Source organism: Hyperoodon ampullatus, assembly GCF_949752795.1.
Source record: "Hyperoodon ampullatus genome assembly, chromosome: 12".
NCBI lineage: Eukaryota > Metazoa > Chordata > Mammalia > Artiodactyla > Ziphiidae > Hyperoodon > Hyperoodon ampullatus.
In genome coordinates, this window is record NC_136925.1 from 37,191,191 (window position 1) to 37,214,548 (window position 23,358).

The 23,358-nt window shown below is 45.2% G+C and overlaps 2 pseudogenes across 2 annotated transcripts; both read left to right on the plus strand.

Annotated features, from left to right (window-relative positions):
• The first annotated feature begins 704 nt into the window (after positions 1 to 704).
• On the plus strand, positions 705 to 1,351 carry LOC307061384 (receptor-binding cancer antigen expressed on SiSo cells-like; annotated as a pseudogene). Its single transcript has one exon. The product of its transcript is annotated as a receptor-binding cancer antigen expressed on SiSo cells-like (transcript).
• Positions 1,352 to 12,090: 10,739 nt separating this feature from the next.
• On the plus strand, positions 12,091 to 21,373 carry LOC307061158 (small ribosomal subunit protein eS1-like; annotated as a pseudogene). Its single transcript has 3 exons — positions 12,091 to 12,130; positions 15,798 to 15,917; positions 20,585 to 21,373. The product of its transcript is annotated as a small ribosomal subunit protein eS1-like (transcript).
• Positions 21,374 to 23,358: the final 1,985 nt, after the last annotated feature.

Here is a 23,358-nt window from a genome sequence, read left to right on the forward strand (position 1 = left end):
AAGAAACAGGTGTGGTCAGATCAGACCACATCTGGGGGGGGCACTGGTCCTTGTCCAAAGGAGGGTGCTCAGAAATTGAGAGTGTATAGATCCTGTCACACAAGATCCGGAGCAGAGAACTTGGGTTGGGGGTAGAGATGACACATGAGAGTTGTCTTCAAATATTTAAAGGACTGAAAACTTGCTCTGTGTTGGTCCAGTTAAGTGGAATTAGGAGCAGCTGGTTAAAGTTACAGGGCTGCAGGTTTTCACTCAAGGGCTCAATATAAAGAACTTGCTCATACTTAGAGGGACTGCTTGGACCCCACCTGGAGGATGCCTTACCGGGATTCTGCCTGTATGGGACGTGGCACAGATGACCTCAAAGTTCCTTCCTATCCCAGAAGAATAAGGCATATAAGAAGGTGTGGGTGTGAGCTTGGAGCCTCCGCGGGGCGGGCGGGGACGGGGAGGGGCAGGCCTTGCTCCTTCCCAAGCAGATTTTTCTAAAATCCAAATCCCAGTCCACTCGGCACCCATTTGGAGCAATTGAGAGCGTTTTCACCAAACGCCGTACATATGGCGTCGGATCGTGTAACCTGAAAACGCTCCTGTTGTTTTTCGCATCTGTACAGTGGGTGAATCTTTTTCACTTGACATAGCCAAGCTATCATTCCTGTTGATTTCCTAGAGATGTCATTTGTCCAAAAGTGCTGAGGGTTTTGATTCCCACCATGGCTATCATACAGTTTCGGTTATTTAAAGTTTGTACCTGCCTAGCAACATATTCTCATTCCTAAAGAGATTAATATGCAGATCTGGCAGAGGACAGAAATTAAGTGGAGACCAAATAACTTTGCCAACTACAGTTGATTATTCATCAGTTCCTAAGCAGACAGATGTTGAAGAGTGGGCTTCCTGGGATGAAGATGCACCCACAAGTGTAAAGATTGAAGGAGGGAATGGGAATGTGGCAACACAGCAAAATGCTTTAGAACAACTGGAACCTGACTATTTTAAGGACATGATGCCAACTATAAGGAAAACCTAGAAAATCATTATTAAAGAGAGAGAACCATTAAATTTTGGCATCCCAGACGGTAGCACAGGTTTCTCTAGTAGACTAGCAGCTACACAAGATATGCCTTTTATTCATCATTCTCCTGAATTAGGTGACCTGGATACCTGGCAGGAAAATACCAGTGCATGGGAAGAAGAAGATGCGGCCTGGCAAGCCGAAGAAGTTCTGAGGCAGCAGAAGATAGCAGACAGAGAAAAGAGAGCAGCAGAACAACAAAGGAAGAAAATGGAAAAGGAAGCACAGCGGCTAATGAAGAAGGAACAAAACAAAATTGGTGTGAAACTTTCATAACAAAATGTCCTTCAGATGCACAGTGCCAGTGGGAGAAATGTGAGCTCCACAACCCAAGCAACATTTGTATGGATCTAAGAGTATTTTCAGAATACAAATCCACTGCTTGATTTTAATGCATTCATAAGGCCATAAAGGACACCAGGATTCTCTCAAAGTCCCTTGAACTCTTGGTGATTGAGACTCAAAGAACAAAAAAGACTTGTGAGACAATATTTTCTTCAACATGTTCCAACTGTAAGACAATTGTTTGCTGTAGAGAAATTATTACAAATGGAATATATCAGTACCTCTTCAAGCTAGTGTTTCTACCTAATTAAATGGGTGTAAATTTTATGGTGGGAAAGAACTCTGCTGTCTATAATGCTTTCCTTCAATGTGCATAATGATAAAATAAATAATTTTAAATATTCAAAAAAAAAAAAAAAGGAGAAGGTGTGCCCCAGGCCCTTCCAGGTTCCACACAGGAGGCATAGTGCTAGGGCAGAGATACTTGTGAGGGCCTATGAAACTTTAACGTTTTTTCTCACATTCAAAAAAAATGAAATTTTTAGGGCCCACAAAAATCAATTAAATTTTGTCTAAAAGAGGAATAAAGGTTGAAGTATTTAAAATTATATTTTAAATATTTCAATACTGATATTATTATGGTGGGAGGGGCTCACAAAGGCCTCAGTGCCCAGAGCCCTTGGAGGTCATGATGTAGCCTGGGTCCCTGTGTAAGGCCCAGCTCCCTCCAGGGGTCCTTTTTTTTTTTTTTTTTTTTCCGGTACGGGGGCCTCTCACTGTTGTGGCCTCTCCCGTTGCGGAGCACAGGCTCCGGACGTGCAGGCTCAGCAGCCATGGCTCACAGGCCCAGCCACTCCGCAGCATGTGGGATCTTCCCAGACCGGGGCACGAACCCGCGTCCCCTGCATCAGCAGGTGGACTCTCAACCACTGCGCCACCAGGGAAGCCCCGATAGTTTTTTTTAAAGGGGAGGTGGGTGGTGAGAGATGGACCAAGAATCCTAAAGCCTTCCAGGCCTCAGCCCCAGCCCTTTGCAGAGGCCTGGTCCTTGGGTCCCATGAGATCCTCTGCTGAGTCTTTATAATAAATTGACCTTTTTGGCTTAAATTAGTTTCAGTTGCTTTCTATTACTTGTAATCAAAGACCCTCACTTATCTATTCAATTTTCTTCTTCCCAGCCATTCAAAAGAACTGCAGGGCTGTCAGGGACCCCTATTAACCTGAGAATTAGTTAAATTCTTTCCCCGACTAACAAGAGATAGGAAATTCTCCACTTCCAAAGTCAGTTGGCTCCAGAGAGCTAAACAATGGAGTGGATATTTAGCTGCTTGCTAGTTTTATGTCAACAAGGTATAAAGTAGGTATGCTAGGTTTATCTCAAGTTATTTTGACCAGCTCTTAGAAATGACTGAAGAATTTTGCTCTTAACTTCCTAAAAACAGGTGCTTGATAAAGACACCCCCCCCCATTATCCTCAGGTGATCGGGAGGGTAACCACAAATAAGTGAATTTTACAGATAATCCCCAAACCTTATCTAAACTCTTATCTTGGGCAATAGCTTCCTCTTCTGCCTTTTAGCAGAGCTGTCGACAAGAAGCAAATGGACTGTGACAAGGTGGAGTTTTTATCCCCTTTTATTCCCCTTGCACACCTCCAGTGGAGATACTGAGGAACAATGGGAAGGACAAAAAGACAGGTGGCGGGAGAGCAAAGAGGAGAAACAAAGCCTGGATGGCTCGAGCACCGGCAAGACAGCTTCCGGGAGTCGTCTTAAAGGAGTCGGGGGCTTTGGGAACATGGGTCACCGAGGCTGAGGAAGAGAAGCCGCCAGAAGGGGAGCACAATCACAAGGGGGGAGGGGGAGCCCTTGCTCCGCAGTTCACAAAACACCTTTCCCAAGCCGGCACCTCTGCATTTATAAGACAACACACTCCTCGCAGGTATCTGAGATTCTGAAGATGTGGCCCTCACTAAGTGGAAGGGAAGCCCACCTGCCTCCTAAGTTTGGTTTTGCTTAAAATCTTCTATCCGTAGGTACGGCTCCTAAAAAGGCATCGGAGTTTTTGCTCTAGCCTCTGCCAAGTGATGGAGCCAGAGCGCACCCCGTCTCACTCTAGAGGTAGCCATTCAGCTTTGATGTGTCATTTGAGGCAAGCTATCTTCTGCCACCCCTTTCTTTTTTCACTGAAAACCACTGTGTAGCCACAAAGCTCAAGTTCAGAGGGGAGGCTGGCTCCCCAGCAGCGCCATCTTAGAACAGCGGAAAAAGACTCCGTTGCTTAAACCTCAGCCCACTGAATCGGATCATCCTTTGCTGTGAGGTTACAACTGTAACGTTTCAAACTTGCTCTCAGAAGCTGTTAGGTATTCCTTGCCGAGACCCTGAATTTGGTGGGCACTACCACTACATAAGATTGCTGGCAGAGGAGGACAGTGGTGTTTCATTATGCATGGAAACATGCTGCTCGTGTGCTTCGGTTTGAGCTTTTGATGAACAGAAAATGTGCTCTTTACATTTTCCTTTTTGTGAAATCCTGACACAGCATTTCTGGTTTCAAAGGAAGCTGTATAAAGACCAGCAGAAAATCCCACAAAATGAGACCACCTTAAAAATCAAGTTTACTGGCTAAATGGGATTAAGCTAGAGTTGTGTTTTAAAAAGAATAAACCAGAAGAAAACAAATCTTTGCTGCATGGTGCCCACTTCTATCTAAACAGCTCTGAAGTCCAGATGCACGCTGTCACTTGAGCATCTCTGGAGAGAGCGTGGGAAGTTAAAAGTCAGTGTTTTTGATTAATTAATAATCATCCTCAGCTGTGTTGGCAAATGATAAAAACAAATTGTCTGCCTTTAAAGTAAGGGTGGAAGACGTGTGCTTACCCAGAACCGAGGGGGAAGGAGGAAGAGCCCTGCTGGCCTAGTCAGCCCTCGGCTGCTCTGGTGGTGGCTGAACAAAAACGACATTGTATGTCTCTTACCCTGTACGGTCACGATAACCACCACAGCTTGGGCAGTCAGTCAGGGAGGTGGGTGGAGGAAGCCAGTGTCTAAGGAATGGCCCAAAGGGCTACCCAGTTGTCTTCTAGAACAACCCATCTGAGCATGTGCAGGGATAACTGTTTCACCATGTTTGTCATCGTAAGGCACGATTCAGCAGGCTCCAGCTGAGTGAGTGTCCGCGTGCGTGTGTGCGTGCATGTGTGTGTGTGTGTACCAGGATGAGGTGAAGTTTCATTGGTAGTTTAGAGAAGAGATGCAAAGACCCCTCTCCTTTTAAATTTGCCACCTACAACTTAAACAGTGACTCCACGTCATTCTTTCTTGAAGACTCTGACTGCAGCTGGGCGCCATCTTCCTCCCTCCTGAACCTGTAGTTCTCGAGCCACACTTCTCTTACAGGACTTAACATTTGTCTCTTGGTAACAGTCATTCCTACTTCCTCAAATGTAGTGATGTTTGCCTTTGGGGCAGCACCTGGGACAGATTATCGGGTAGAGGAGACATACAATACATCTTAAATATTGGAATGAGTGGAGGAAGGCGGGACTGATGGATGGACCTGTGCTGGATGCTATGTTCATTTCGTGGCTCTGCTGGTGGAATTTCTATCTTCCCCAGTGACTGCGACATTCTCTCCTTCCTTCTGTCCCTACTGCCAGAGCCATGATGCAGGCTCTGATTAACTTTTACCTCTTCTCCTCTCATGGTCTGCAAATAATCCCCATCTCCTACCTGCCTCTACTTTAATCCGTCTTACATACGCAGTCCACCTTGATTCTATCCCGCCCCAGCCTCCAAATTTTCCATGGTTCCTAATTCCTCACCAAATCACCCAAACACACTACACCTGACGATTCAAGAGCCTTCGCACACTGGGGACCCAGAACACTGTTTCTGTCCTAACTCACACTACCCCTGATGTGTCAAATGTCCAACACGCTATTTCTCTAAAAATTCACTCAATTTCCTATTTCCATCCCTAAAGTAAAACACCACTCAGCCTTCAGGGCTCAGGTCCAATGTCACTTCCTCTAATAAGTTTTTGATTTCACATACTGGATGTGATTTCCCTTGCCTTGATCTTCTTTGTATTAGACTCTTTCAGTGATTGTCCAATTACTATATTAAAAGCCCCTGAGGGCAGGAAGGCCAAGTTCGTCTTTGCCTCAGAGCTGGCAGCAGAGTGCTGAGAACCAAGAATCCCCCTTATTGCTGAATTATATTCAGAGGGAACCAGGTGGCCAGGCTCTCCTGCTGGGAGTCTACAACCTAAGGCTGACATCAACACAAGTGTGGCTGTAGCTACTGACCTGAGACTCTGGTGCCAGGATAAATGTGGAAAATCCACAACTCAAACACAATTAAATATTTACCTGTATTAGTTTTCTATGGCTCCATGACAAATTACCACCAATTTACCAGCTGAAGACAATACCCATTTATTAGTTCACAGTTAAATTCTATAACTCAGAAGGCTGGCACAACATGCCTGGGCTTCTGCTCAGAGTAACACCATGTTGAAATCAAGGTGTTGGCGCAGCTGAACTCTTGTCTGGAGGCTCTGGGGAAACAGGGCACTTTTAGCACTTTCTTTTTGGTAGTAGAATTTAGTTCCTTGTGGTTATAGGACTGAGGTCCCTGTTATGATTAGGTCAGAGCCACTGGGATAATCTCCCTTAAGGTCAAATGTGCCATAAAACGTATCTAATCACACAGATAAAATCCATCATATTCACAGGGTGTGCACGCAAGTGGGGAAACAGGAAATCTTGGGTCATTTTAGAATTCTGCCTATCACATCACCTTAAACATAAATTTGAGATACTGGTGAGAGAGTTGAGGCCAAATCAGATTTGGGGGCAAATGGCAGCTGGAGAGACCACGATGTTTCTTCAGGCAGTACAGGAAGACATTGCAGAGAAGGAAAAACAGGAGTTCTTGAAGAGTTGGGAGGGGCCTAGAATTCCTGAAAGAGCCTTGATGGTACAGGAAGAGGAGGGCTTTCCAGGCAGAGAAAGAAATGAGGAAGAGGATGCAGGGAGTGGCTGAAGGAACCAGAGAGACCAATGTGGGTGACAGAAGCGGTAAGGGAAGGAAACAAGCCTGGGAGCCCCAGGTCAGGGCTGTGTTTCTGAGCCACACTGTGCGGGGAAGTTGCCACCATGGCCAAGGCCGAGGGCAAGAGGACCACTTGGTGGATGTGCTGGAGGGAGTGGGGAGGCCAACTGGGTCGAGTCCGTAAGAGGCCAGTTGGAGCTGGACAACCCACCAGACGGCCAAGGAGCGGTGTGAAGGGAGACTGAGGAAGGCAGGGCCTCAGGCTGTTGAGCAAACCTGAGGAGAACAGAGAGTGTTAGGGCAGGATTCACGGAATGAGTGTCACAAAGAACTCTTGCTATGGATAAAGCAGGAGACATCTTCTCTGAGACTACAGGGGCCGAGGCGGAGCCGAATGCTGGCCCAGAAGGCACAAAATTTGTGTCCTGGGCCCAGTGTACTGCTGACTCACCCTGTGGCAGTGGGTGCCTTACTTGCTCTTTCAATGCCTTTGTTTCCTTATCTATAAAGTGGAGACTAATGACAGCCCTGTCCTGCTCGGTCTAATTAGTGCATAGAGATCACTTTCCAGTCACTGGCTGCCAGGAACATGCCCTTCCCATTCCAGGGCTCTGCGTTTGGCCTCTGCTAGTGAGTCGAGTGGACAATTCCGTGCTGAGGGAGCACAGCACAGGTGAAGTTTGGCTGGTTATGTCCACCCCTGGGTCAGGCTGGTTCAGACCACCTCCTAGCTGGGCCGCAAGCCTAAGGTGATTCACCTCCAAGTCCGGTGTACATCAGATGGCAAGTATTGTTCAGGAGACTTGCTTTAAGCTGTATAATCATCTCCTGTTAGATCCCTTTCTGGAGGAACTCTCCTTCTAGAGATCCCAGGGCAGAGAAGTGTGTATAAGCCTCATTTAAATCACCATTCACTTTCAAACCGTGTCATTCACGCTGTCAGGTGAAGCCCAAATGTCACTGCTGAAAATTCTTTTGAACTCTGAGACTACCAAAAAATCTTTGAAACAAGAGCCAAGCATTAGCCTCCACCCCGTATAACCCGTACATGTACTCCGGGTGGTGGGAGAGGCAGTCGGAAGCCTCTGTGGGCAGAAGTCCATTCCTACGACGGGCCCAGATCAAGTCTTAAACACTCAAGACACCAGCAGGCAGTCACTGACATGTCTTAGAATTTTCCGGCCCTAAAAAAAAGTGCTTTGAAAGAGCTGGGTTGCCTTTTCAAGGGCTTTGAGGAGCAGGCAGAAATGTGAACTGAGGAGAAACCCAAAGTGAAAGGGCTTGTCCACAGCTGCCACTTCCCAAGAAAACCCAGGACAAAGTGCCTGGAGCGGGGGTGGGGGGTGCTTTGCTCCTGCCTGCTGGGTACAATGTCAGCAGCTCCTATAGTCCAGAGCAGGAAGATCCTCCCGTGATGCACATGGCATGTGGCCTGAAGGCCTCCACTACTGACAGTGTCCCCCTCAGGAGTGGGTCTTCTCCATGTGGGGTCTCAGTCAGGCCAAGCAGTTGGGCAGTGGGGTCCCAAAATGAGACTGCTCGCTGTGGGCCCACCTGCCCTCCAACTCCCAGAACGGACCCAGGGCCTGCGGGCTATCCTAGGAAGTATTGGTTGGCCTGAATCAGGTCCAGAATCTTCTGGAGTTTCTAGGTAGATAGGCCTGTTGTGATCCAGAATCCAAAGTCTCCTGTAGAGTCTTGAGGTGCAACCAGAGCTTATGTTAGCAATGATCTTCCTCTGGCCTCTCTACCCAACCTGGAAGTGTCTTTCAGTCTTTTTCTAGAATTGAGCAATGTCTGGCCATATCTTCAATTCCAAGTGGCTTTGTCTGCAATAATTCTTGGTGCCTATTTTTGTTTCTGAACATACTACCTTTAACACCTCAAACTCCACCCTGTCCCTGTTCTGTGAGTAGCAGGAATTAGCCCTTTAAGAAAGGTCCTTCTGGGGCTTCCCTGGTGGCGCAGTGGTTAAGAATCCGCCTGCCAATGCAGGGGACACGGGTTCGAGCCCTGGTCCGGGAGGATCCCACATGCCGCGGAGCAACTAGACCCATGCACCACAACTACTGAGGCTGCGCTCTAGAGCCCGCGAGACACAACTACTGAAGCCCGTGCGCCTAGAGCCCGTGCTCCGCAGCAAGAGAAGCCACCGCAATGAGAAGCCCACGCACCGCAACGAAGAGTAGCCCCTGCTCGCCACAACTAGAGAGAGCCCGCATGTAGCAACGAAGAACCAATGCAGCCAAAAATAAATAAATAAAATTTATTTTTAAAAAAAAAAAAAAAAAAGAAAAGTCCTTCTGCAGCTTGGGGCTGTGGTTTATTGACTTGTTGACCCTAGGGTTGGTTTATAGGAAAGAATATTCCCAGTAACTCCACCACTAGGGGCTGAGGGACTTTGGAGAAGTCACTGTGTGGCTCTGGACCTCAATTTCCTCATCTAGATAATGAGGAAACTGGAATAGATCAGTGCTAAGGTGCACTGGGCCCTAACGCCCCATCATCTGTGATCTAACCATCTTGGGCTTCCCTGGGGAGCTTCAGTTATTCACTCAACTCATGTTCATTCAGCAACTATCATGTGACAACTCCTATGCTAGATCTTGTTCTTTTGTGGGGGCTGTTTCAGATGGGAGGGTAAATTTGGTCTCTATTAATCCATATGGTCAGAAGCAACAGTCCCAGAAAACTTCTTTGATCATACAATCCAGTCCCCACCCCCTGCTAAATTAGAACCTGTATCCCCATCATATTTATATTTATTTGTAAATGTTATACACATATACTTGCAAATATGTATAGCAAATATTAGTCATATTATTATTACTAGTAGTACTAGTAAAGCTTAATTCCTTTCTTCATTTTTACATTAAAACATAGATGTGGGTACCTCCCTGGTGGCACAGTGTTTAAGAATCCGCCTGCCAATGCAGGGGACGTGGGTTCGGGCCCTGGTCCGGGAGGATGCTACGTGCTGCGTAGCAACTGAGCCTGTGCGCCACAACTACTGAGCCTGTGCTCTAGAGCCCACGAGCCACAACTACTGAGCCCACGTGCCGCAGCTACTGAGGCCCACGTGCCTGGAGCCCGTGCTCCACAACAAGAGAGGCCACCGCAATGAGAAGCCCGCGTGCCACAAGGAAGAGTGACCCTCGCTCGCCGCAACTAGAGAAAGCCCACGCGCACCAGCCAAGACCCAACGCAGCCAAAAATAAGTAAATAAATAAATAAATTTATTTAAAAAAAAACAACATAGATGTAAACAGAAGTTAAAATATTTTCTTTTTGCACTTCAGTGGATCATCCGTGTACTCCACGGGTCTAGAGTAGAAGGCCTCAGAAGTCCAGCTCTGTGAACTTTCAAGATCAATTGAAAAAGATATCCAAGATACTTGGTATGGGTAACATTATACATTTAGTTCTAAAATAAGACGGTCAGAAAGGAGATTGTCACACTTTGGCTGATACAAACTAAAGCTAAGGTTCTATAAAAATAGTTCTTTAAAAATAGAGTTATATGATCCAGCAATTCCACTCCTGGGCATATATCTGGAGAAAACTATAATTTGAGAAGATACATGCACCCCAACGTTCATAGCAGCATTACTTACAATAGCCAAGACATGTAAGCAACCTAAATGTCCACTGACAGATGAACGGATAAAGAAGATGTGGTATAAGTACAATGGAATACTACTCAGCTATAAAAAAGAATGAAATTTTGCCATTTGCAGCAATACGGATGTAACTAGAGATTATCATACTAAGGGAAGTACATCAGAAAGAGTAAGACAAATACCATATGATATCACTTATATGTGGAATCTAAAATATGACACAAATGAACTTATTTATGAAGCAGAAACAGACTCACAGACATAGAAAACAAACTTGTGGTTATCATAGGGGAAGGGGGGTGGAGGAGGGATAAATTAGGAGTTGGGATTAGCAGATACAAACTATTGTATATAAAATGGGTAAACAACAAGGTCGTATTATATAGCACAGGGAACTATATTCAATATTCTATAATAAGCCATAATGGAAGAGAAAAAAATAGAGTTTAAAAAATTGCATTCTTTGGTCCTGTTTGGCAAAATTCCTATTATTTTTTCCCTTTATCTTGGCCAGGACTTGCTTAATGCCAAAAGGGTCCATAAATATTAAATGCATTCTCAGCACCATACCAGGTAATATGGATGAATATAAAAGATCTCTGAATACAGATGTCCATCTCGAGTTTAGCTGTATTTGCTTTCTTGCCTGTGTCATAGGTGAGATGCACCCATGGGTGGGCTTTAACCACTAGCACCAGGATTTGGGCTGCATTGCCTTTCTGGGACTTAAGACCTGTCTCACTCCTTTCTTCAACCAGCCTGTTCAGCCTGGCTTAAGAGCTTGGCTCACACAGCAGCAGCAGAAAGGCATCAAGGGGAGGTCAGGCTGGGGAAAGGTGCTGCAGTTGCTGAGGTAGCTGTGGAGCTCAGGGTGTTAATCACTTTCACTCAGGCGCCGCTGCTCTGGCTGCTGGAGGCTCCCCCCATGCTGCCGGCAGAGGGTCCACGCAGCAAACCAGCAGGAAATAGAATGGTCAGGAGAGAGCATAAGAAAGAAACATATCCTTTCTCAGACAGGAGCTTTTATTTCCACCCTGGTCCACGGCTTCAAAGGGCAGCTGCCTCACAAGGAGAGTGTTTGACCAAATTCAGTCTGCGTGTTTGAAATAGGAAGACCACTTTCTTGATCTCTGACACTGAGTCCTAGAAGGCCCCGTTCCCAGCATCCTTGCCGTCCCCTTCCCCTCCTACCCCCTCAGCTTGCTCCAGCTGTGCTGGTTGACCCTCCGGGAAGGGAGGTGTGGCCAAGAAACTGCAGACCTGTCCTCCACTTGGACAATGTTGCAAACCTTTGTATAAGGACAGAGTGCACAAGGCTGCATGGGTGAGGTGGAGGGAAGGAAAAGGGAAGAGCGTTTTCTGCTTATGGCCGGGACCCTGTTACTCACTGGCTTGGGTGTTTCAGCTGAGTTTTGTGGATTAGGAGGCCAAGTCACGTCAGCACAAGAAACCTCCTGGGTCTCTGTCACATGTGTTACCCCACCTCTTCCCCGCAGCCCAGACCATTCCTTTCAGAGAACCCTCCCTGTTTCGCGCTTTCACAGAGCGAAGCTGTTCTGAGTCTTGGGGTCACACCCAACTCACACATCCCAGCAGAAGCTGAGGAGAGGTCTGGGGTCCTTCTCTGTGGCCTCCATCTTCAGCCCTGCCCCTGCTTCCGCAGACGGGCATGAAGCAGGGCTCACAGTAAGAGTTGGCTGGCATCTGGCCGTGGCAGAGCTTCCGTGCTGCTGGATTGGCTCAGGGGAGGGATGCTGGGCAAACGAAAGCTGGGGCGGCTGTGTAATGTGGGAGATGGCGAGGGCCATGTTCCCAAACTGTTAGTCATGATGACACTGTTAAAATGGGCTGGTGGGCAGGGGAAAGTGAAAGAAAAAGAACAGGGGGAACAGAAACCAAAGTGAGGCACACCGAAGGGTCGAGCAAGAGTAATGGCCAATGCACGAACAGAGGCCAGGAAATGGGACAGGCCTGCAAGAGAATCAGGGAAAGGCAGGACAAGACTGTGGGTAGGAGGAGAGAGATTAAACAAAGGAAAAAACAATGAGACATGAACGGGAGATGTGATCGTTTGTTGGAGGAAATGGCAGGTAATTTGCCAACACATACACCAACAGAGGGTGTTGGAGGCCTGGTCCAAGGACGCCCCTGGGTGTATCACCTTCAAAGCCCCCAATACAGGACAGATCAGCCCTGACAATGAAATCTACGTCTCTGCTTGCTTAGGGCCTAGTGAGACACTTAGGAGAAAAGAAAGAGGCTGTAAGCAGGGAGATCCATAGATGCAGTCACAGCCCTTCCACAAGTTAATCCCCAGGCTGACCTGCCCATGGTCTTGCAGGTGATGCAAAGAAATAGAAGCAATGGATTTTGGCCTCATGAAATTCACAATCTGAGAGAAGGGACAAGATGTACCTATGCGAAGCAATAAATACCAGCAATATTAGTGGGACTGCTCAGGTGAACACAGTAAAGAATATTGGTTGAAACAAACAAAGATTGAATTAAGATAAAGAAATGAACTACAGAAAGGCTTTCTTGACAATGTTCCCATGTGGAAATTTTTTAAAATGCAGGAATTAAGTGAAATGATGTTGGTTGAACTGGATGAAACATTTAAAACTGGGCCAAGAAGGTGACCTGGGCTTGACTACAGCATAGCACAGGCTCCGAATCAAAGCAAAGAACAGGAGGCGTCACTGCCCAATCCAGTCTTCCAGGTGAGTTGGATCTACGTAACATGAAATTCAGTTCAATATTCAACATTTTAAAAAACACTGGTGCCCTAGGAGTCATATTTAGCATTAAAAGGCAACAAGAAAGATTGGTGAGATGGCCCTAGAGGAGGCCAGCTTTCTAGCATGGAAGCAAGACTTGTCCTAGTCTGAGACAGATGCTGGAAGACAAACTGAGATCAAGATCAAATGAATAACTGAGGTTGGGGGGAGACCCAGTAGGTGGGTTGTATATGTGTGAGTCAAAGAGGCAAGGTCATTTAACTTGCGATTGAGAAAAAAGGATAGGGAAGGTAATGATAATTACAACAACAAACATTTATCTAGTGAAAACTATGTGCCAGGTGCTGGTCTAAACACTTTACATGCATTCGTTTACATGATCCTCACTACCACCCATGAGGGATTTTATTATTATTATTATTATTTGCATTTGCATTTTATATGTGAGGAAACTCAGGCACAGAGAGATCAAGCAATTACACAGTAGAGGTTAGCCCAGGACTCTAATTAAATTCCACAACACTCTCTCTCTGAAGCCATGGAAAATTCAATGTCTCTGTTTCCTCATCTGTAAACATTTGTTATCTAACCTGCTTATAGAGACACTGTAGATGATAAAGCCTCTGTGAGGAGACTGGCTGTAGTGTCATTATGAGAGTATTAGCATTAATAGGAAGGCCATGCTTTTTCCAGGAATGCTAAATATATGCTCACTTTTTCATGTTAATACCACAAGGCCTTGAAGAAGTTTACAGAGGCTCATGAGGTGGATGGACCTAGAGTCTGTCATACAGAGTGAAGTAAGTCAGAAAGAGAAAGACAAATACCGTATGCTAACACATATATATGGAATTTAAGAAAAAGAAAAAATGTCATGAAGAACCCAGGGGTAAAACAGGAATAAAGACACAGACCTACTTGAGAATGGACTTGAGGATATGGGGAGGGGGAAGGGTAAGCTGGGACGAAGTGAGAGAGTGGCATGGACATATATACACTACCAAACATAAAATAGATAGCTAGTGGGAAGCAGCCGCATAGCACAGGGAGATCAGCTCGGTGCTTTGTGACCACCTAGAGGGGTGGGATAGGGAGGGTGGGAGGGAGACGCAAAAGGGAGGGGATATGGGGATATATGTATATGCAGAGCTGATTCACTTTATTATAAAGCAGAAACTAACACATCATTTAAAGCAATTATACTCCAATAAAGATGTAAAAATAAATAAATAAAATAAAATAAACCCCCCTCCTCTGGGTTCACAGTAGACATTAATGCCAAGCGAATCTTCTCTCAAAAGGTGAAAGGTCTCTTTCTGACACCCCTTTACAATTCTTATAATGTTTGGGGGCTGGGACTCTTGTTTCTTATGAAAAGGTTTCCCACTGAGAAGAGCAGCGAGGTTTTTGTTTTTGTCCTCACAGGAGCCTCTCCCACAAGGCCCGACCAGAGGACCACGCCATCTTAGAAATAGGGTTTTGAGCCTGAGAGGCGGCAGATAGAAAAACAGATAGCAAATACATCTGTTTTTACAAGAGCCTGTTGTTCTCTGTACTAACTGCTATAAAAACGACATGAAACTAGCCACACATTAGTTTTGGTTCTCGTGACTAAATCAAGGAATGGCATGATGGTGCTGTGTCATTAGAAATGAAACCAGTTCTTAAACAAGAGAATAGGGCCGACATTTTAATAACCTGAACGATTTCATAGAAAAATCAAAGCTGAAACTTCAATACCCCATCCCTGAACACCTGCTGCTTAAGTTTGGTTCTGAACCAGTGAAACTTCTTTCTCGCCATGAAGACACGAGATGGGCCCTGACTTGCCCAACACTTGGTGGCCAGGAAAGCCTTCCTTCCACCTGCCGTCCTACTAGGCTGAAACGTGGGCTCAATCTTGGCTTCTACAGGACTGACTGTAATTGCCACTTTGAGAAAATACAAAAAGTACCTCATATTTTATTTTTACTTTTTCAAATATATAACCTGATATATTTTGAGATATATATATATATATGACATATTTAGATATATGAATGTTACCCTCCCTGAGGTATTTTCATCCACATCTTTTCAGATAAAGAAACTGAGACCTGAAGAGGTTAAGTCACTCACCTAGAAGCAGGCAGAACTGGGGTTCCGAACAAAGGTTTCCTTATCTATAGCTGCACTGCCTCCAGTTTGGCCTTTATCACGATACTAATGATGTTGATGTAGTAAACATACATAGGTTGCCTCCCTAGCGTCCCTCTATCCCCTTTTCCCGCCACAGCACCCACATTTTGCCTTGAGGGAACCACCCACCCCCTCACTGTCTCCCCCTTCTCTAACAGCTGGATACATCCAGCTCCCAGGGGTAGCCCTGATGTGCTTAAGCCAGAGAGTATCCATCACCTGGCCATGGTGATTGGTTCAGGCGTGGGCATACAGCCCGATTCAGGCCAGTGGGATTTGAGGAAATGTTCCCTAGGGCTTCTGAAAAAAAAGCTTCCTCAGCCCTCTGTGGGTTTACCAGAGGGGACAATCCCCCTTCTCCTGGATGGTGTATTGGAGAATACAAGGTTCAAAATTCCCTCAGCCATTTGTGCCACCAAGAAAAGTGCCAGTCTGAGGATGAAGCCGACACACAGAAGAGGCAGTGCTCTAAACAAAACGGACACGGAGCTGGTATCGTGAGGAAGATTTAAATTTTAGACTGCGTGCTGGAGTTTTCAGGCCGTAAGCTAACACAATCCCTTTGTTTGCTTAAGCCCGTTTTAGTTTGTTATTCTGTCATAAGAAAATTCTTAACCAATGCAAACACCACTGGCATCCCTCCAGTAACATCTGATGGTTGCTTTGGTTTCTCAGTCAAGAGCATGAAACCCATTTGACCAAAAGGACCAATCCTTCAAAATTAATCAGCATTTCTGGAGCACGCCCGTCTCTGGTGCCCGACTTGCCAGAGACGACTCACATTTTTCTGTTCCTGGGGTCTGGCTCCTCCTGTTTTCTGCTCCATGTTGGCTCTGTCTAGGCCTGTCCTTGTCCCAGTCCCTCCACGGTGACAGGAGGCGGCTGCCCTCTGCTGAGGAAGCTAGCGGCCAAGTGGGCAGCCAGCTGCAGACCGCAGGCATCAGCACTGTCAAGAAAAGGAGTATCAGGAAAGGATTTGGCCACAATATATTTTAATATGACATAAAATCAGGTGGGAGAAGGGTCTTTGGCACATAGGTATGCACAATTACCCCCGGCCCCCAGCCAGCTCCCTGTCAGAATGCTAAAACGCCAGGAAGTTTGGTGCCCCTCTGAGGATCTTTATTTGCTAGTGGTTGGCGCTCACAGAATTTCAGAGATTTGGCATCAAAGATTATAAAATCTGTGGGTCTGAAAATCTGTGTGTTTTTGTGATTCTACTCAATCTCAGTTTCTCTTGAAAAATTCTGTTATTTCCACTTCTGGCCACTATGACTAAGCACAGAGGTAGAAACACAGTCTAAACAGTTAAAGGATCCTGTACCTACCCAAAGTAGCCCAACAGCAGAGAAAGAAAGCAAACGTGAGCACTGGTGGGGTGCAGTGTGTGAGGGAGGGCTCTCACTCTCCCCGTCCACTTCCCCCAGACCCAATCTATCAGCAAGACTTGCCAGTTTCCAAACATGTCTTGACTCAACCACTTCTCTCCGTCTTTACTACAGTCATGTAACTTATTCATTCAACACGTATACACTGAAGGTCTTCTGTGTTCCAGGCACTGTTCTAGTGGCTGGGAGTACAAGACTGACAATGGAATGTGAACGCACGTCCTAGTGACTCTTCTTGCTTGGGCCTCCCTCTGTACGACCCTTCTCGCTGACTGGCTCCGGCTTCCTCATTTGCCCTCTCCTTCCATTCTCCACATAGGAGCCTAAAAGATCTTCTTAAATATCAACACTTCCCCGTTTGAAACCCTCCAATGACTTCCCATTGCTCCTTAATGAAAATACCGAGGCTTCCTGGGCCCTGGCCCTGTTCGAGGGCTGCGCACCTCCCTACATTTACAGCCTCTTCTCACACCCTAGACTCACTCCCCAGTCACACTGGCCTCCTTTCAGATCCTCAAGTATGTTACGGTTCTTTCTCTTTTCAGAGCTTTCAATCTGCCTTTATTTTCTCCTAAAACAGTTGCTTTCAACGTGTTTTTTTGACAATACTCCCCAGTAAGAAATATTTTATACCATGAACCAGTAAATACATCAACCTATAAATAAAGGCAACATTAGTTTTACGTAATACTTCTGGTATGTTCTGTCCTTTTTTTAAAAAGCTAGCCATGACCCACTAACCTGCAGTTTGAAAACACTCCTCCCTCTGCTCTTTGAATGGCTGAATCGTTCTCATCAACTTTCTATCTAAATGTTAGCTACCCATGGGGGGCTTCTCTGGCCACCTGATGCAACCCAGGTCCCTGACTTAGATTATTTTTCATCTGAGGGCCATGTCCCTTCCCTTTGAAGCATGTATCAAAGTTATAATTACGTATTTCTTTGTTGAGACTTGCTCATTGTCTGTCTCGTAGGCCACATCACTAGCTTTTAAAGGCAGGGACTTGTATGCTCTGTTCCCCACTGTATATCCCACATCTGGTTCAATGATCAGCATGAGAGAAGAATATACCTACGTATTCCTTGACTGGCTGACTGAGTGGGTGGGTAAGTGATGCTGAGGTCTGGATTGAAAAACAGGCCTCCCCAATAAAAGGAACCAGGGTTCCTTGGAGAAATGGCTGATTCTAAGGCCGGGGCAGGAAATATACAGTAGTGCCAGAAAGTAAAGAAATACTCAAAAAACAAAAGGATAGGGCGTGTCAAAGGGACACAGGAGCCAACCTAAAAAGAACTCCCAATGGCCAAAATTGGAACAATTTGAGCAGCAAAATAAATAGCCTAATATCAGATTATAACCCAAATCTTTAAATAAATATGTATGAGAGTCCATACTGATATAAATGGTTGACTAAATAAATAAATGAAGAGGGGGAGAGTTACATCTTTCTTACAGAAGAATTTAAATGACGTACATAAATACTACCCTCCAGGAGGTGGAGCTTAATTCTCCCCATCCCCTACCCCCTTGAGGGGAGGGGGAAGGCACTTAGTGACTTGATTCCAAGCAACAGAGTAGGTAAAAGGGGAACAGGGTCACCTGCAGTGAGGAAAGCTGGCAAACAGTCCCTTGGCCAGGTGTTCAAGATTGATTTTACTGTCCCATGATGTGGATGGCATGTACCCCCGACAAGATGTGAGAAGGGCACTTCACCTCTGCTGGCTTCCTCCAGTAGCCCACAACCCCAGTGCAACCATAAAAAAAGTATCAGGGAAACCCAACTAGAGGGGCATTCTACAAAATACCTAACTAGAACTCTTCAAATCTGTCAAAACTCCATGAGAAACAAGACTAGAAACTATCACAGACCAGAGGGATTAAGGATACACAACGACAACTTGTGGTGTGGCATCCTAGATGAGACCCTGGAACCAAAAAAGGATATCAGTGGAAAAGCTAAGGAAATCTGAGTAAGATATAAACTTTAGTTAATAACAACGTATCGATATTGGTTCATTAATTGTGACAAATATACCATTGTAATGTCAGATGCTAATGACAGGAGGAGCTGGCTGAGGGGTATACGGGAACTCTGTACATTATCTTTGCAACTATTCTGTGAATAAAAAACCATTTTAAAATTAAAAGCTTACTTTAAAAAAAGTTCCTTAATGCCAAGAGCCGGGCCTTCATTCAGTCACTTTTATGGAGTGCCCACAATGAGCTTCCAACCCTGCTGGACACAAAGAAGACAATTAGACACATGGGAGATGAATAGATGCATATACACAGGCAAGGCATCCGGGGTGATGAAACGAAGACCAGAGCAGGCAGGTTTGCAGGTTGACTAGAGAGGGTAGGCGTGTTGGGGGGTGGGGGTGGAAGGGTGGGGCGGAGCTGGTAATGAGAGAAAGCAATGACCAGAATGAGGAAGACAAAGACTGGCTGGCTTTGGTGAGGTGGAGCCAGCTATTCCCCACTGGAATGTAAGTTCCCCGAAGGCAAGAACCTTGTCTCTCTTCTCATACCCCTAGGAGCAGAACTGTGCCTGGAACACAGTAAATGTTCATAAATGTGTATTGAATAGATGAGAGACTAGATAAACAAAGTCCTGCTGGAACTCCACTTGAACTCCAGAACCACTACTGTCATGTGAGGTCTCCCAGGTGCCCACTGGCTTTGCATTTTATACATGGTGATGATTGTTCTGCAACATCAGAAGTCTTCTGGAAAGCATGCAGATGTTAGCATTGGTTTGGAATGGTTCTAATGTTCACCCACAGGCATGAAAGTGCCTTGGAGCATTTCTTTCTTTTTTTTTTTTTTTTTTGCGGTACGCAGGCCTCTCACTGCCGTGGCCTCTCCCGCCGCGGAGCACAGACTCCGGACGCCCAGGCCCAGCGGCCACGGCCCACAGGCCCAGCCACTCAGCGGCACGCGGGATCCTCCTGGACCGGGGCACGAACCCATGTCCCCTGCATCGGCAGGCGGACTCCCAACCACTGCGCCACCAGGGAAGCCCTGGTGCATTTCTTGACGGTATTAACCGGTAGGTCTACTGATACGCAGGAGTGAATGGCATCTCCTCTTTGCTCTGTTCTAGCGTCCTGTTAAACCCAGCAGGGGCTCCTAGAATTGTAAGAATGGAGAGTTAGCAGGGGCTTCAAGCTTTTGATACGGTCTCTACAAATATAAGGAAACAAGTTTAGAGGGATGTTGAATTTCCCTGGAGGCATCTACTGACATTCCTCCTTAATGGTCCTAAATGCTCAATATATTCACTTGCATGTAACTTTCTTTATGAAGAAAAATTCAAATTTGGGGAAAATTATGGAAAAATCATATCCAATTATGTAGCTATTAAGAATAGCGCAGACTATACATATTAATATGAAATATTAAACATACAAAGTAAAGCTGTTTTCTGAAATAGACACAAGACACTGGTTGACAGAGGGGAGCTCTGTGAAGGCAGCATGGGAGGGAGGAGACTTTCACCGTACACACTTGGAACCTTTTGCATTTTGCACGTGTACAAAGTATTACAAATGAAAAAAACTTAAAAAAAAATTAATGTATTTATTTGCCTGAGTCAGATCTTAGTTGCAGCATGCAGGATCTTCGTTGCAGCATGTGGGATCTTTCGTTGCAGCACGCAGGCTTCTCTCTAGTTGTGGCACGCAGGCTCCAGAGCACGCGTGCTCAGTAGTTGTGGCGTGTGGGCTCTCTAGTTGTGGTGTGCGGGCTCTAGAGCATGCAGGCTCAGTAGTTGTGGTGCGCGGGCTCAGTTGCCCACAGCATGTGGGATCTTAGTTCCCTGACCAAGGATCAAACCCACGTCCCCTGCATTGGAAGGCAGATTCTTAACTACTGGACCACCAGGGAAGTCCCGAAAGAAACTTTTAAAAATGATTCCAGAGGAAGAAAATTTTGAATTTTGTCTTCAGGTTATAATAATCTTTTCCGATCTATGCTTGATTATCTTTGAGCCTCTGCTTTCTGCAGGATCTGACCCACATCGGGTGACAGGCAGGCTATTCCATCTGGCTAGTCCTGGCTTTTAACATCATCTCAAATAAGCTTTTACATGAAGTGACAGAAGTATGCTGATGGGATTGAAAGAGGAAGACATTCATCATAGTTTATGCGTTCAAAACTAGGAATTAATAAAAAAAATAAGTCCTATAGTTATTTTGTAAACAGCATGCTTATACTATATTGCAGTTTTCTGTTAAAAAGCATTACGTTGGCTTTTTGGCTCTCTGAGCAGCACCACAGTGGTTGGCAAGAACAAGCACCTTACGAAAGTGGCAAAAAGGGAGCCAAGAAGAAAGTGGTTGATTCATTTTCTAAAAAAGATTGGTATGATGTGAAAGCACTAGCTATGTGTCAATATAAGAAATATTGGGAAAACACTAGTCACAAAAACTCAAGAAATCAAAATCACATCTGATGACCTTACGGATTCTGTTTTTGAAGTGAGCCTTGCTGATCTGCAGGATGATGAAGTTGCATTTAGAAAATTCAAGCTAATTACTGAAGATGTTCAGGGTAAAAAATTGTCTGACTGATTTCCATGGCATGGATCTTACCCATGACAAAATGTGCTCCATGGTCAAAAAATGGCAGACCATGGTTGAAGCTCACATTGGTGTCAAGACTACCCATGGATATTTGCTTCGTCTATTCTGTGTGGGTTTTACTAAAAAAATGTAACAATCAGATTCGGAAGACCTCTTATGCCCAGCACCAACAGGTCTGCCAAATCTGGAAGAAGATGATGGAAACCATGACCCAAGAGGTGAAGACAAATGACTTGAAAGAACTGGTCAAAAAACTGATTCCAGACAGCATTGAAAAGACATAGAAAAGGCTTGCCAGTCTACTTATCTGCTCTATGATGTCTTTGTTAGGAAAGTAAAAATGCTGAAGAAGCCCAAGTTTGAATTGGGAAAACTCATGGAGTTTCATGGTGAAGGTAGTAGTTCTGGAAAAGCTGCTGCGGATGAGACAGGTGCTAAAGTCTAATGAGCTGATGGATATAAGCCAGTAGTACAAGAATCTGCTTAAAATTTACACTTTTAATGATGACAAATAAAAGATCTTATTCGTGGAAAAAAAGCATTACTTTGCCAAATGTTAACATTTAAAAAGTATATCTAGACCATTAATAATGAATCATACTAATACCCTAAAAACACTTGTAGAAAAGATTGAGAAGTCCCTTTGAATCAACAAACAGTATATCCCTCAAAAAAATAACTGATCAGTAATTCACTACAGGGCTTCCCTGGTGGCGCAGTGGTTGAGAGTCCACCTGCTGATGCAGGGGACACGGGTTTGTGCCCCGGGCCGGGAAGATCCCACATGCCACAGAGCGGCTAGGCCCGTGAGCCATGGCCGCTGAGCCTGCGCGTCCGGAGCCTGTGCTCTGCAACGGGAGAGGCCACAACAGTGAGAGGCCCGCGTACCGCAAAAAAAAAAAAAAAAAAGAAAGAAAAGAATCCACCTGCCAATGCAGCGAACACAGGTTCGAGCCCTGGTCCATGAAGATCCCACATGCTGCAGAGCAACTAAGCCCATGCGCCACAACTACTGAGCCTGCGCTCTAGAGCCCACGAGCCACAACTATTGAAGCCTGCGCGCCTAGGACCCATGCTCCGCAACGAGAAGCCACCACAATGAGTAGCCCCCGCTAGCTGCAACTAGAGAAAGCCCGCACGCAGCAACGAAGACCCAACACAGCCAAAAACAAATAAATTTATTTAAAATAAAAAGATACTAGGCTTTGGGGCTGGGTTGCATTTATTAGGATGGGAAAGAGAGAGCTACAGGTATGGGCAGAAAATCAAGAGTTCTGCTTTGACTCAATAAAATTTGAACTATTAGACATCTAAGATGTTTGTCAAGTAAGTGGTTGGGTAGAAGTCTAGAACTCAGGAGAAGTTAATATTGCAGAAAACATATGGTGTTAAAAGCCATAGGATGAGCTCACACACTTGAGTGTAGCTAGAGAAGAGGACCAAAGCCTGAGCCCTAGAGTACTGCAACATTTAGGAGTGAAGAAACGAAAGAATCATCAAAGACAACTGAGAAAGGGGCTGAGGTAGGAGGAAAACCAGGAGGGTGTGGTGTCCAGTGAAGAAATTGTTTCAAGAATGAAGGTGTGATAAACTGTCAAATGCTTCTGCGAGGTCAAGCAAGATAACATCTAGTTCGTTCAAAGTAAATCATTCTCTCAGCTCCATTTTTCTCATAGTGGTTTATTTGTACGTTCTCATTGCAATATCCAACTATTATGTTGTAGTTACTTCTGTCTTCTCTCCTCTTACAGAGGTCCCTTAAGGTCAGAGACCATGTCTTTTCTCTCAAAATGTCCACTACCCTACTTGCTCAACAAATGTTTGAATACATGAATCATGTAGAATTCTTTAAGATCTGGGAGAATATGCAGAACACAGAATTAGCAATCAGAGTTGGTTTTTACTAAGATATCCTAAATGCTCTAAGGCTAATGCACGGTATTCATTCTGCCTAGAATGAAAGGTGCCCACCATGCATCTGAATTAGAGTTGGACTACAGCTAATCACAACCTATCTGGCATTTCTATTTTTTTATTCGAATGTTTCATGCATGGTACAACCCAAAAGTAACTTAACTTTTACCTGATTTGCTTATATATATATTCCTCCCCAACCTCTGCCCCAACCTGGCTAGCCCTCATCTAAAGTTGGCTCCAGTTGATACCTTCACACGTCAGCAGTATCATCAATAACTTTCTGTGTCACACTTGAATGTTAGCATCACTATGGAACATCAGAGACATCAGGTAAGTTGACATTTCATATTACATGATAATTAATTTCAAAACCATGACAAAAGGAACTATTGAAATATAGGCACTTAGGAATGACCAAATTCTTTAGGGGGGCATAGTTGAGATGGCCTACGCAGAAAAAGGCTAGTAGTCAGGGCACGAAATTTTTCCCTAGGCCTGCACACAACAGATCAG